Raw genomic sequence first — 13,735 nt, 5'->3', positions numbered from 1 at the left:
CAAAGCAGCCAAATGATTTTGTTTAATTAATAAACAAGTGGAATAAATACCTGAGTAAAATTAAGAATACTTCAGTTAATAAAATAAAAACATAAAACATTCTATTTCCTCTTAAAAGATCTTTTGTGCATTGCCTGTGAAGTTAGGCATTAACAGGCTCTTCTCTGAATACTAGATAGGATTGGTAAAAGCTCATTTATTTATTTAACAAGCATGTATCCTACCTCCAGTGGTCATCCAGAGTCCTTCTTAGAAACTGGAAAACCAGTGCTGAGAAGGGGTCATAACTTTTGGGAACAGAATTAGGATTAAATGCCAGTCTTTGCATGCAGATAGATCGGGGTTCGTGCTTCAGTTAGGAGATTTTAGCGACCTTGGGAAAGTTGTTTAACTTTGTTGAGCCACGTTACTAAATGAGTAAAATGGGTTTGACATATATTTTCTGTGTTAAATGCAATCCTAATTCCCAGTACAGTGGCTCATGATTGATGTTCCTTCCCTTCTCTGCGCTCTCCGATAACACCTTTATTTATTTATCTTTTCTGTGAGGCTGTAAGGACACAACACACAATCTAACATCTTAGCAAATTCCAAGTATACAATACGGTATTATTAGCTATGGGCACTGTGGTTTGTGTGGCTCTCCAGAACTTACTTACCTGCATAACTGAAAGTCTGTGCTATTTTACTTTCACCTTCCCGTTTCCCCTCCCCCGAGCCCCTGGCAGCTGCTGTTCAAGTCTCCACTCCTATGCATCTGACTGTTATAGATGATACGTATTGATCAGACCATGCAGTATTTGTCCTTTTGTGTCGGGCTTATTTCACTTAACGTCCTCTAGATCCATCCATGTTGTTGCAAATGGCGTGATTTCTGTCATTTTTTAAGGCTGAATATTCTCATATATGTGCCACATTTTCTTTACCTGTTGATCCATCGATGGACACTTAGGTTGTTTGCATATGTAGGGCTGTATGAATCGTGTTTCAATGGATGTGTGAGTGTAGGGATCTCTTTGGGATCCTGATTCTAAGTCCTTTGGATAGAATTGATGGTCAGTGTGGTTAATGCCAGTGGGTGCAGCTTCCTGATGTCACTGTTGTCTGCATAATGTTCCTTAGCTTCTCAGTTTGTCCACAATTCAGCAGTTTTCTACATCAAATATGTTTGGTTTAAAATGCCCGTAGTTGCTTTTTGTTTGTTTTCTGTTTTTATTTTTTTGATTTTGATGTTTTGATTTTGATTTTGATTTATTTTTTTTTTTTTGCGAGCCAGCTATTGTTGGATACAATTATATAAAAAAAAAAAAACAACTGTATTGCATTAAGTTTTGAGCAGTCCCCTAAAATTGTAATTTTGCCTTGGATATTCTATCAAGGGATTAAAAGCTAACCCTTCTCAGTTTTGTTTTATTGTCAGAGATCACCTGCAGCACAGCGTTAATTTTTCAAACATGAGTGGGAAAGACTAAAACCAACAGGAAAAAAAAATCGCGGGATGTAGAGAAAATGGAAGATACAAGTTAAAATTAGAAATAACCAACAGTTTTCCTTTTGTTTCTGAAAGAAATGACTTGATTGAGTAAAACAAATAAGGGCTGCGTGTATGCACTGTCACATGTCTGTGTCTATAATCCATAAATAAAGCTGATTTAGTAATAATATTGCCATCATTGGAAATTCTAGCAAGATACAGACTTACATATAATATTATAGGGGTTTGAAAACATTAATAACAGATGATTTAAAATGTACTGCCTTAGATAATTTTATTATTAAAAAGCCCTGACTTGGAATATTTGGGCCACTGTGTGCTTCCGGTAGATACTTGGGAGTTTAAACGAATGGCAAAAATTCTTCCTTCAATCAGAAATGAAAATCAATTTTTTTTTTTATCTCATCCCAAAGTGAACCAAATGGATTTTCTGTTACAGTATGTGAGCCCAGAGAGTAGAGTGCATCAACCTAACTATTCCTGCAGAGGCTGAAATTGTAGCATTCTGAGCCCCTCTTTAAAGATGGAAACTCATTTCAACCTCCTTCATGTTTCTTGAGCCTTAGCCACAGGCAGCTGAAATGAGTCCTTCGTGCTGTTTTCTTACGCCTACAGCAAGACAAATGCTCCCTCACCCCACGTGATAAAGTAGCACCTGCTCTGAATGTGTACAAATTGGCTAGTCTAAGGGTCCCTGGTCATTATTTCCTGTGATTTGTGTGAGAGACATTTAGGATGGGCACCAAAATTTTTCCAAGTGGGCTATATTATTTGAGTAGAATGATAATCATCTTTCCCAATTTGGGGAATACCATGATTATCCTACATTTACTGGTGATCCGTTCTTATTTTTAAATGATTGTATTTGGCAAGTCTTGTCATTGAGGCAGAGATAAACATGCCAAAGGGACCCGTATGTTTGCATTTATACACTCATTTTTTTCTCTGATATTTATGTCATTTTAATATCTTAAATCCTAATTATTTTTGATTTTGTGTGAAATGGACTTTAAAAAATTTAAAGATGTTGTCTCTATGAGCTAATAATAATTTTCTCTGCCATTCCTTTGAAGCACATTAACTTGATATTATAGGGCCTGGCTTCCAAATTCATAGATTCTATTGGTCCATTTACAGATATTTAGAGGTTTTCAATTACTGTCAGTATGCTTATACTGTTTGGTAGTTAGTAGTTCTAAAATCTGAAAATATGGGTGCCCACCATAAAGAGAAGAAGAAGACACAATCCTATGGTTCTCAAGTCAAGGAAAATGAATAAATAGTGTCAACCTCAGTCTGTTCCAATGACATAAATATGACTACATGCCAGTTGTTAGAGTGGATTACATCCACTGAGAAATATAAGATTGAATGTGTCTACTATAAAATATCCCTGTAATTATTTGATATCAAAACCAGCAAGTATAATGTAGACATTTAAATATGTGTAAGAAAACTGTAAATAGTATTGTAGGTTATTGTGTATTTTCCCAACAGCATCATAAACAAAAGGGGGAAATGAAAGTATTCTATGTCAGCATCCACACTTACACTGTATACGTACATGCATGTATATTAGACAGGTGATAATATGGTGACAACAATGACCACAAGACAGAAGAGTGTACTCTTTCTGATGCTTCCTTGTGGCAATTGATTGCAGCCCCAGCTTTGTTTCTCTAAGGCTATTCTGTGATGCTCACTGAGCCCTGTTGCTGTGGTGACGTGCTCACGAGGTGGTGCTCGTGTCTTTTCGACGTTCTGACAGCGTGGGGTGATGACCAGTCTCCTCATTTGGTCTTTATCCCGAGGTGACATTTCCATGATCACAGTTTTGGTATGGTAAGAAACAATTTCCTTTTCCAGCCTTGAAAGTTTGGGAATGTATGGGTTTTCCACTTGCTTTCTAAATTTGCCAGCAAGATGATTTGTTCTTTTCTGAGATGGTCATACTCTGGTGGTAACTTCTCCAAGGTAACTAACAACAGCTGGCTCTCACATAAAACATGCTCCCGTGGAACTTCCTCCAGTGCCACAGATTCGTGAACTCTGTCTTTCATTTTGCACTTAGCAACATTGGCAGTTCTCCCAATTTTTTTCTCCACCACCTCACGGGAAGTTAGCATTGTCCAGTTCTTGAGGACGGTCCCTTCACTCCCATTGCCCACTCAGGCCCAAAGGCAGTGCTACGTATTTCAGGTTTTGGTTGCAGCAATACCCCCCACTTCTGGTACCAGTTTCTACACCAGTCACGTTGATGTGTCACATAATACTCACAAAGTCTCAGTGACATAAAACAGTAATATCACCTGGGGCAACTCCACCTGAGACCGCGTTTCTCTGGAGGTGACTGGAGGGTCTGTGACAGCCGTCCCAGGTGTGACTCCTGCTCTGGCCCAGACCTGTCCTTCTCAGGGTCTTGTTCGTCAGCCTGGATTAAGGAGGCAGCAACGTCCTCGACGTCATTCTTCTCAGGACAGCGGCAGGAGTGCAAGAGGGCCAGCCCAACCTCGCAAACAGTCAAAATCTCGGTTCCTACCAGATGGGTGGTATCTCATCAGCCACAGCCCATGACACGGCAAGACCCAAAGCCACAGGCTGGGGTGTAAATCCTCCTTGCCCTGAGGGAAAGATGTGAATGCAAAATCATTTTAGAGGAGTGAAGTTAGGACTGATAATTCAACCTGGCAATTACTTGTTCTTTTGGAACAAAAGGCCCTGATAGTGACTATATTGGGTTGTCGTTATCGGCTTACTTGTTTTGCTACTCCTAAATGCTGAGCTACTAAAATCTTCAATAAAGAAACTCTTGATGGTTTTGTCTGCATGCCCTACACCTGCTGTGGGTTGATGTCACCTAGTTGGCATTCTATAAAGATGCCCAACGTCTGTTCATTGATAGCAGCAAAATGGAAGCAATTATCTTCCGTGATGCATTTTCATTTTCTGGAAGCATTGACACAAGTGAGGGAGAAAGGGGAGAAGGAATTAGTTGGGTCATAGGTGTAGTGTTGGCAGTGCTCTCTCTTGCTTCTCTGTGTGACCCATAAATGAGATCTCAGACTCGCTGGTGGGCAACAACGCTTTTCTCAGAAGAAAGAGTGGGTGCTCTGTTCTCTTGTGTTTCTCCTGTGTAAATCATTTATGTCACGATCCTTCAACATACTTAAGGACTCCCCTCCTGTATTCTGTTTCTTCCTTCCCATGTGCAAATGGAGAACTACTAAATTTCCATCTCTTGTTCTACTCGTATTATGACCAGTACCTGTTCTGGACATTTTAATGTCATTGGAGGAATGCAGCAGGCTATGTAAATGATTTGACATTTATCGATGTCAAGCACATGGTAAGAGAATCATGAGGCTTTAACATCCGCATAGCATTCTTATTTTGTGTATGTTAAACTTTTTTTCTTGGCTACTTCTTGTATTTACAGAAAGATGTCTCTTTCATTTGGGTGATGTCCTACTCTAAATAAAAGACGTGGGAAATACAGAAACGGAAGAAAATTTAGCAAGATGAACCAAAACATATTAAGAATGGGAAACCCGTTGAGTGTAATGGAAGTTTGCACTCCTAATTTGTACTTAAAATTTGCATTTGGAGTCTTAGGTTCATGAATGTACAGTAGATCCAAGCATAAGATGATTGGATTAAGAGCAAAATAAAATCAACCTGGAGACGACTAACACCTCTATGTTAGGAATTTCCCTCAAAACTAAGGTAGCTGGAAGCTGTATCTTGCTGGGGCATTTTAGTGAGCAGACAACTCGATTATTCAGTTTCAGAGGATGAAATTCACTAGTTCTGCCCTGAGAGTACCATGGAAAGGCTTCAGAGATTTCTTCCTTTCCTTCTTGGGCGGGTCATAGCACCCTTATTCCCTCGGGATAGGTTTTTAGTCTTCCATTATTTTTCCTCTTGAGTTCCATTTGAGTTTGACAAGGCCAAATCTTCTCTGATCCCAAATTTATATACAAAGTACCGTCCATCAAGAACAGTGATGACAAACCTTTCCCATGCAAGCCACTGTATGGCTAAATCAGGAAGGTGAGCAGTAAAATAATCATTTGTTTGAAGGGTTTTTTCTTTTTTTGCAAAATACTTCACTTGTCTCCTCTGAGCACATTTACTGATTCACGAGGCTGGCAGAGGTTGTAGTGGGTGGTGTTTGTCAGCCCCAGCTCCCATTCTAAGCCAATAGTCTGTGTCTTTGATCATTTGCAGGAAGTTTTGGAATATCATCGAAGATGGTCTGGAGGTATTCTCTTTGGATTATGGTGCCAGCATGAAAAAAATTATCTTGGTCTGCTTGTCGATGGGTAGGCTTCTCCCCACCCCCACCCCCCGCCTCCATAATAAGCTGGGACGATGACAAATGCTTACCGCGAATCAACCATGAAGATCCTTGCCTCCTTTGTAAGCGAAACCCAGACTTTGTGGTCTGATGTGGAATGACTACAAGCTGTGCTGTGCCCCGAGGCCACCAGGCAGAGGAGCATGGAGCATGGACGTTAGCTTTATTTGTAGTGAAGAAATTGGCAGAGAGCAAACCTGTTCTCTTGCCAAATGGCTTCCGTGTTCTTGAAGGTTGTACGGTTGTCCCTGGGGTCAGAGAAGAAAGCTGATAAATCAACCAAAGAGACTATGACACAATCCCTGCTTCCTTGGTGGGTCCCTGAATGTCCTGCGCCCTGGGAGTCCTGGTGATCGTATGTACTAAGTGGTACATATAATAGGATATGTATAAAGGTGCTCATTAAAGAGTAGTGCAGCTGGCATTTTCCGGCTTCTTGAGCTTGAGATGCCTTTGTTAATAATGTGGCCTTATAGGCTCCAAACTGGTTGTTTGAATATACTGCATCTACCATATACCTTTCCTGGCTCTTGGGGACATTCCCCAGGATTAACCTCTTCTCCTCCTGACCTATTTGCTAGGTCCCTCCTGGCTGGCTAGACTTGGAGCCTTTGCTTTTTTTCTGGACGCCTACTGCTACGTGTTACAGGTTGAATGTTTGGGTCTCTCGAAATTCCTATGTTGAAGTCCTAACTCCCAATAGGATGGTGTTTGGAGATGGGGCCTTTGGGATGTGGTTAGGTTTAGATGAGGTCATGAGAGTGCAGTTCCATGAGGGAATTAGTACCCTTATAAAAAGAGACATCAGGGAGCTTATGCTCTCACACACTCTCTCTCTCCCCCTCTTTCTGCTGTGTGAGGACACAGCAAGAAGGCTGCCATGTGCAAGCCCGAAAAGAGGGCCCTTACCAGTATCTGGTAATGCTGGAGCCTGGATCTCAGACTTGCAGGTGCTAGACTGGGAGAAATCCATTTCTGTTGTTTGTTACCCAGTTAATGGTATTGCGTTATGGTGGTCCAAGCTGACTAAGACAGTATATCACCCGGTCATGATGACGATGATAAGAACAGCAGTAGTAGAGTGATAGCCCTCTTCTACTGAGCGTCTTTTCCATCCCAGACTCCGTTCTAAGTGCCAACGGTATTTAGCCATGAATTCTTATTCCTCTTCCAAAATCTGTGTGGTTACTATTTCCACTGTCCCAAGGACAAAACAAAGTACAAATTAGGCTGGGTGATTTGGCCAAGGTTGTATGGGTAGTAGGAGATGAAGTTGGGACAGGACCCCACCTGTCCTGGTTCTAGAGCTCGGGCCTTTAGTCACCATATTGAAATCTTACTTCATTCCCTTGTTAAAATTTCATTTTATTCACTCACTTACTGAATACTATTGAGCATTTTCTATCGGCTGGCGACATACAAACATAAATGACCTCTACTTTCAAAGACTTCGTATTCTAGTTTGAGAAAAAAAAAAACTTGCTGTGGCATACATTTTAATAGCTGGACAAGGCAACAGAAAGTTTGATTCTCAATTCTTTTTTTTTTTAATTGGGACACTTGTGCTTTGGCTGAGACATTTAACTTCTCTAAACCTCATTTCCTCATTTGTAAAACGGACATCTTGCATACTTTGGCATGAGATGAAACCATGTAAGTGAAAAACGCTTTGCAGACTGAAAAACCATACGTATACCAGCTGGTACATATTGATAATATGAGTGTTTGTGCTTAGACCCGAAACACTGGCGGGTTTCCTCTTCAATATCTGACTATATTTTTATATGCAATCATTCCAGAAACACTTTCTGACTCCCACACATTGCATACATGTCGTGTAATTTAATCTTTATAAAGCAAGACTTCCATTATTATTCCATTTTAAGATTTGAATACTGAGTACCAGAGAGGTCAATTCATACAAGATTATGCTACCAGAAGAGGAGAGAGCCAGTCAGTGAATCCAATTTTTCTGATCCTGGAGGCTGTGCTTTTTCCACCATGTAAGTCTCTTGGTAGGCATATTAGTAATATATATTTTCATTCTTCAAGCATCTCACATTTTCCTAAAATTGAAGGGATAATGTTATGAGTGGAATACATATAATACATTAAGGAATAGCGAAAAAGAAGTGACTACTGCTCTTGGTGGAGGCTTTAGAGGAGAGGGAAGAGTGGACCTAGCATTTCTTTGTGGTCAGGGTTCTTGGTGCAAGAAACAGAAGCAAGCCTGAACCAGAACTGGGGCAAAGGGCAGACACCAAGAGTGTTTTCTGGAGACAAGTGCATGAAGCATCTTACAGCCTAAAGCACCTGCCTGGAGAGTTCCCATCAGTGCAGCTGGTGGTAAAGTTCTGCTGAGAAATGACCCTTGACCATTTCCACTTTGCATTTCCCCTGAAGATCCTAAGTATCCAGAAACCAGGTCTGTTGTGTGCCCTGTTCTGCTGTGCCAGGACTCAGAGGAGGCCTGGCCCTCTTGGCTTCCACATCTGGGACAGGCCTTACTCTGTGTTGCCAACAGGACCAGATGGAGGGAGGGGACAATTCTTTCATGGGGGTCAGTGCTTTGGGATAACGTGGATGCCGGACAGCAGCAAAACACATGCCACCATTTTGAAGAAAATGGACAAGTGCTTTCCAGGTAGAGAAGAAATCGTGTGCCCTTCCAAGGGGGTAAGGGTCAGTGTGGAAAAGCAGAGAGGCACAAAAGAGCATGGTCTATCTATTGAAGAAAAAAAAAAGTGAGTATGGCTACAGCATAGCAAACTTGGCTGAGTGGGTTGATTTGGAGTCAGGGAAAGTAAATTGGATTTGGGAAATAGAAACCTTGTCCCCTAATGTATTTCAGGGACTGTTATGACAGGTGAGTGAGAGAGATTTAGGAGTAGGACAGGACTGTGGACTGATAGTTATGCTATGTGTGCCCCCAAAGCCATATGTTGAAATCCTAATGCCTTATGTGATGGTGTTAGGGGTGAGTGGTTTTAGAAGAGGACCATGTCATTAAAGGTGGAGCCCTCCTGATTAGTGCCCTTCAGAAAGACACCCCAGAGAGCCCCCTTCTACCATGTGAGGATACAGTGAGAAGGTACCATTTATGAGCCAGAAAACTCTCACCAGACCCTGACTCTGGGAACACTATGGTCCTAGACTTCCCAGACTCCAGAACCATGAGAAATTAATAAATTTCCGTGGTTAATAAAGTCACCAAGACTGTGACATTTTATCCCAGCAGCCCAAATGGACCGAGAGAGACATACAGTTGCAATTCTTTGTTTGTAATTTGTGGTTAAATGTGTGTCTCTTTTAGCGGTGTCAGAGAGCAGACTATAAGGGGACCAGTCTCAAATGTACAAGATGGGGCTTCTTTACTCTCTTTTCCAGTGATTTATCCCTAACAGTAGAGAACTCATCAAGTGTCTCCTGGGGAGGTATGGAGCCTGACTCAGAGCAAGCCCATCATGCATAAGTATGCACAAATGTTCTTTTAAGCCTTCTGTTTGTTCTTAAAATGTATGTGAATTTTGAAATTTTCTTCCTAACATATCCACACACACACACACACACACACACACACACACGCACACACACACGCACACACACTTGAGGGACAGTAGGTTACTCACTCAATGTCCATTTCCTCTTCCTTCTTCCCTGTAGTACCTTTCCACATACACAGGAAAGGTAATTCTGTCTTCAGCATGAGGGTCGGCACTGATTCATCAGCGTGGATCATGGGAATCCCATCGTGATTGCCCGCCCTATAGTTGGGAGTGCCCATGTTACTTGGAGGGGTGGTACTGAAAAACATTTTCTTGTTCTTAAAAGATAGATGGTGCCTTACTCTTCTTTTCTTGGCATTGTTTTGTTTCTGGATCTGATATCTGGGGCTGTGGTAGTTACTTCATAAGTCCTGGAGAGCCAGCCAGAGGAGAAAGCCCCTATTGGGAAAATGACCAAGGAAAATTATACAGAATGGAGGGATTTGACATGGTATCATCGAGTCTCTGGGTTAACCAAGCTTGGAGCCACCTGCCTTGGGGACCTGCTGCCTTGTGAGGTGATGAAATGTTCCTAAGAGTGAGTTCAGGCTTTCAGATTCCTGCAGGAGAAAGTATTCTTGCTAATTTACCTCACCTCTCAGAAAGGCTGGTGCTCCAGAAAGATGCACAATATGAATGTCCTGAATTTCTCTCTCTCCCCCCGCCCCCACCACATGTCTTTGAACCCCAGAGATAATTCATACATGCATTTGAGAAACTCAAACTGCCATCCTCTCCATGGTGCCAAGTCATTTGCTTTTAATGTGTGAACTTATTCATGATGAAGTATACAAAACACAAACTTACAAAATCTGCATTCATTGGACAGTCCTAATGAATCATCTTCCTATTCTGCACATATATACGGGTATAACTTCAGCAGGGGTTGTCTGTGTAGTGCAAGAATTAATTTTGGTTTTGCGGAATTATATTCAATTTAACACTAGCTGATAAATGTGTTATGTGTGAACAAACACGTCTTCTGAAAGCTAGTTATTTTCCCTAAAGTCTAAAAGTATGTAAAACACATTCTCTATATGATATAAACAAGTTGTTTTTATTTGGAACATCTTAAATCTGTGTTTCAGTGTACTATTCAATTCAGTATCTACTCTAATTTTCCAACAAGGGCTTTGATATGGAACATGAGAAGGGACCCCTGGGGGGTTGGTCCTCAGAGGCAGCAGTGGAAGCCAGAGAAGCTTTTCTCTTCCTTGTTTATTTTCCTGGGCAGCATCTGTTAAAATAAGGTGGAAGAAAGAGAAATCTTCCACCTGATTTTTTTTTCTCTCAACTGCTCCTTTAAAAAATAAATGAGCTGGAAGAGGTAGGGAGAACACCCCCTGGGACTGGCCAAAGCCCACGTGCTGTTGCCCCCTGCGTCCAGTGCCTACCCACCCCACCCCACCCCCCCGCTGACCATGATGCCCAAGAGAAAGGCAGCAGGGGATTCTGAAGGAGATAAAGCCAAGGTGAAGGATGATCACAGAGGTCTGCAAGGCTATCTGCTAAACCTCCTGGAAAGCCAGAGCCCAGACCTAAGAAGGCCCCTGCAAAGAAGGGAGACCTGGTACCCAAAGGGGAAAAGGGGACAGCTGATTGTGGCAAGGATGGGAATAACCCTGCAGAATATGGAGTTGCCCAAACAGACAGGGCACAGAAAGCTGAAGGTGCTGGGGATGCCAAGTGAAACGTGGGCATTTTGGATAACTTTGTACTCCTGGTGACTGCACTGTTTGAAATACTATTTTTGATCAACTTTTATAAAAATGCATACTTTTGATTTACTTTTTTTTTAAGCTATGTTGTTAGCACACAGAACACTCTATTGTTGTTTTGAGGGAAAGGGCATATGTCGCTAACAGAATATCTCCAAAGCAAAATTGATACAATGGGGCAAAACACCATTCCTTTCTAGGTTTGAGGAGCTTCCTCTTGGTTCCCAGGAGGAGGGATTCCTTGACGTAAACACACATTAGTCACCTTGGCACAAATGCCTTGTGGTGTGGGAAAGCTAAAATTCATTCTTTATGTCCTCTTCTCCCTGTGCTGTCCACATAGACTTGACTCCCTTAAACCCACATCCCTGTTGGAACTTGACCCCAAGAAAAGATTCTCAGTGTGGTGGGTGATCTGGACTTTACAGTGTTGCGATCGAGATGACATCTCTCAAAAGAATTCCTTTTGTAGCTTGTGGATCTTCAGGTGCATAATTCTGCCATTTTCACTTCATTTCCCGAAAGGCTTGGCTTGTGTAAAGTTTAATAACTTTTAATAACAAGATGCTAAATGTCAAGCGTCGACCCTCACTCTAAACTTTCCCTGTTGAGAGCATCAAATGAAGACTTCATTGGCCTTGATTTTGGTAGTCCACTGAAGAAGGAAGTTTAAAAATTGTTGTATACTGTTAACGACTGCCCGCCCATGTCCTGCCTGAAATACTATGATTGTTTATGAAAACTATGTGGATAATAAAGCTGGATACAGGGGCACCTGGGTGGTTCATGGGTTAAATGTCAGACTTTGGCTCACATCATGATCTCACAGTTTGTGGGTTCACTCTGTGCATCGGGCTCTGTGCTGACAGCTTGGAGCCTGGAGCCTGCTTTGGATTCTGTGTCTCCCTCTCTCTCTGGCCCTCCCCCACTCACATTTTTTGAGAGTCTCTCACTCTCAAAAAATAAACTAAAAAAATTTTAAAAATTAAAAAAAAACTGGATACAGTTTGAACAAAAACAAAACAACCAATAAATAAATGAACTACTTATTTACACTAAACAAAGGAATATTTTTCCTTTTGTGAGTTATGAAATTTAGTGAGGTGATACTTACTATGGTCATTTTATATACATCAGTGCATTTTAATTCTGATATCTTTTCTTCATGGCTTCCTTAAATTATTTCCATTAGGGTTTGGGTTTTACATACAGTGCTAACAGTTAATTTGGAAAGATGTAATGCAGCGACTTGAATTGAATCCTCAGTCCATCTTTTTTATTTTTTTTAAATATTTATTTTTGAGAGAGAGACACAGAAGGACAGAACGTGAGCGGGGAAGGGGCAGAGAGGGAGACACAGAATCTGAAGCAGGCTCCAGGCTCCAAGCTGTCAGCACAGACCCCGATGTGGGGCTCGAACTCACAAACCCCAAGATCATGAGCTGAGCCGGAGTTGGACACAGCCAACTGAGACACCCAGGCACCCTGCTAAGTCCATCTTTTATGACCAAACACTAAAATAAATATTATCTATATTCTAGAAATTGTTAGGGATGAATTTATTGTAATATTATTTGTGTTTGGATGGAGTGAATTTTTCTTATTTTTATGTTTTCAATCCTAATTCATGTCTGAAGGAAAAAACCATTTGGCTTACTATTTAATAGAAAAGCTGTATTTTCTTCAGTGGGATTTTTTTGGGGGGTAACTCTCCTGTACTTGTTTTATGTAATATAAAATATGATAGATGGGGGATACCTGGGTGGCTGAGTAGGTTGAGTGTCCAACTTCAGGTCATGATCTCATGGTTCATGAGTTTGAGCCCCATATTGGGTTCTTTGCTATCAGTGCAGACCCCACTTTGGATCCTCTGTCCCCCTCTCTCACTGCCCCCCCCACTCATGTGTACACTCTCTCTCTCTCAAAAATAAAAAATAAAAATAAAAGTGATAGCACATGAGAAGGAGAGAACAATTTGTTTTCCTACACAGGTGGAATTTATTTTGGGTTAGAAATGTCAAATTCTGGAATGTGGGTCCTGTCCTCACTGTTGTATTTTCCCTCTCCATGTTGTCAGTCATGGTCTCTCCCCTCATTTTCCACCTTCTAAAATACTGCCTGTGTGTATGTGTGTGTGGTGCTGGTTAGTAGAAAGAGCCCTGATCTTTGACTCTGAATTTGAGTTTTAGTGCATCCTTGTTTTGATACTAATGTTTTGTTAGACCTCCCATTTCTGCCTTGATAGAATTAAGATACTAGCAACTTCGTGGGGTGGTTTAGAGTATTAAATGCACAAATCCCATATGCAGGCCCAAAATAGTTCATTTGGTCCAAGGGAGACCATAAGATGAATATTTGCTGAATCTTATCCCTCAAATAAGAAATCTAAGAATGTCCGAACTAAAAGAGCTAAGGAATACTCCAGTCTGTCTGCCTATTTCACACGTACGAAGACTCAAACTCTGAGAAGTAATAGGCAAGGTCACAAAGCACCCTAGTGATGGAACGGTGGTGAGGACCCAGGAGCACATGTTCAGCCCCATCGGTGGCCCCACCTAAGCAGGCTTTATTCCAACCCAGACCCGTGTTGGCGTTTACCTGACGTATCCATCAAAATGCC

The 13,735-nt window shown here is 41.4% G+C and overlaps 1 pseudogene; it reads left to right on the top strand.

Annotated features, from left to right (window-relative positions):
* The first annotated feature begins 10,821 nt into the window (after nucleotides 1–10,821).
* Nucleotides 10,822–11,087, top strand: LOC131506049 (non-histone chromosomal protein HMG-17-like; annotated as a pseudogene).
* The last annotated feature ends 2,648 nt before the right edge of the window (nucleotides 11,088–13,735 follow it).

Source organism: Neofelis nebulosa, chromosome 3 (assembly GCF_028018385.1).
Source record: "Neofelis nebulosa isolate mNeoNeb1 chromosome 3, mNeoNeb1.pri, whole genome shotgun sequence".
NCBI classification, from domain to species: Eukaryota; Metazoa; Chordata; class Mammalia; order Carnivora; family Felidae; genus Neofelis; species Neofelis nebulosa.
Note: the sequence above shows the minus strand (reverse complement) of the source record. Positions and strands in the feature narration are given on the sequence as shown.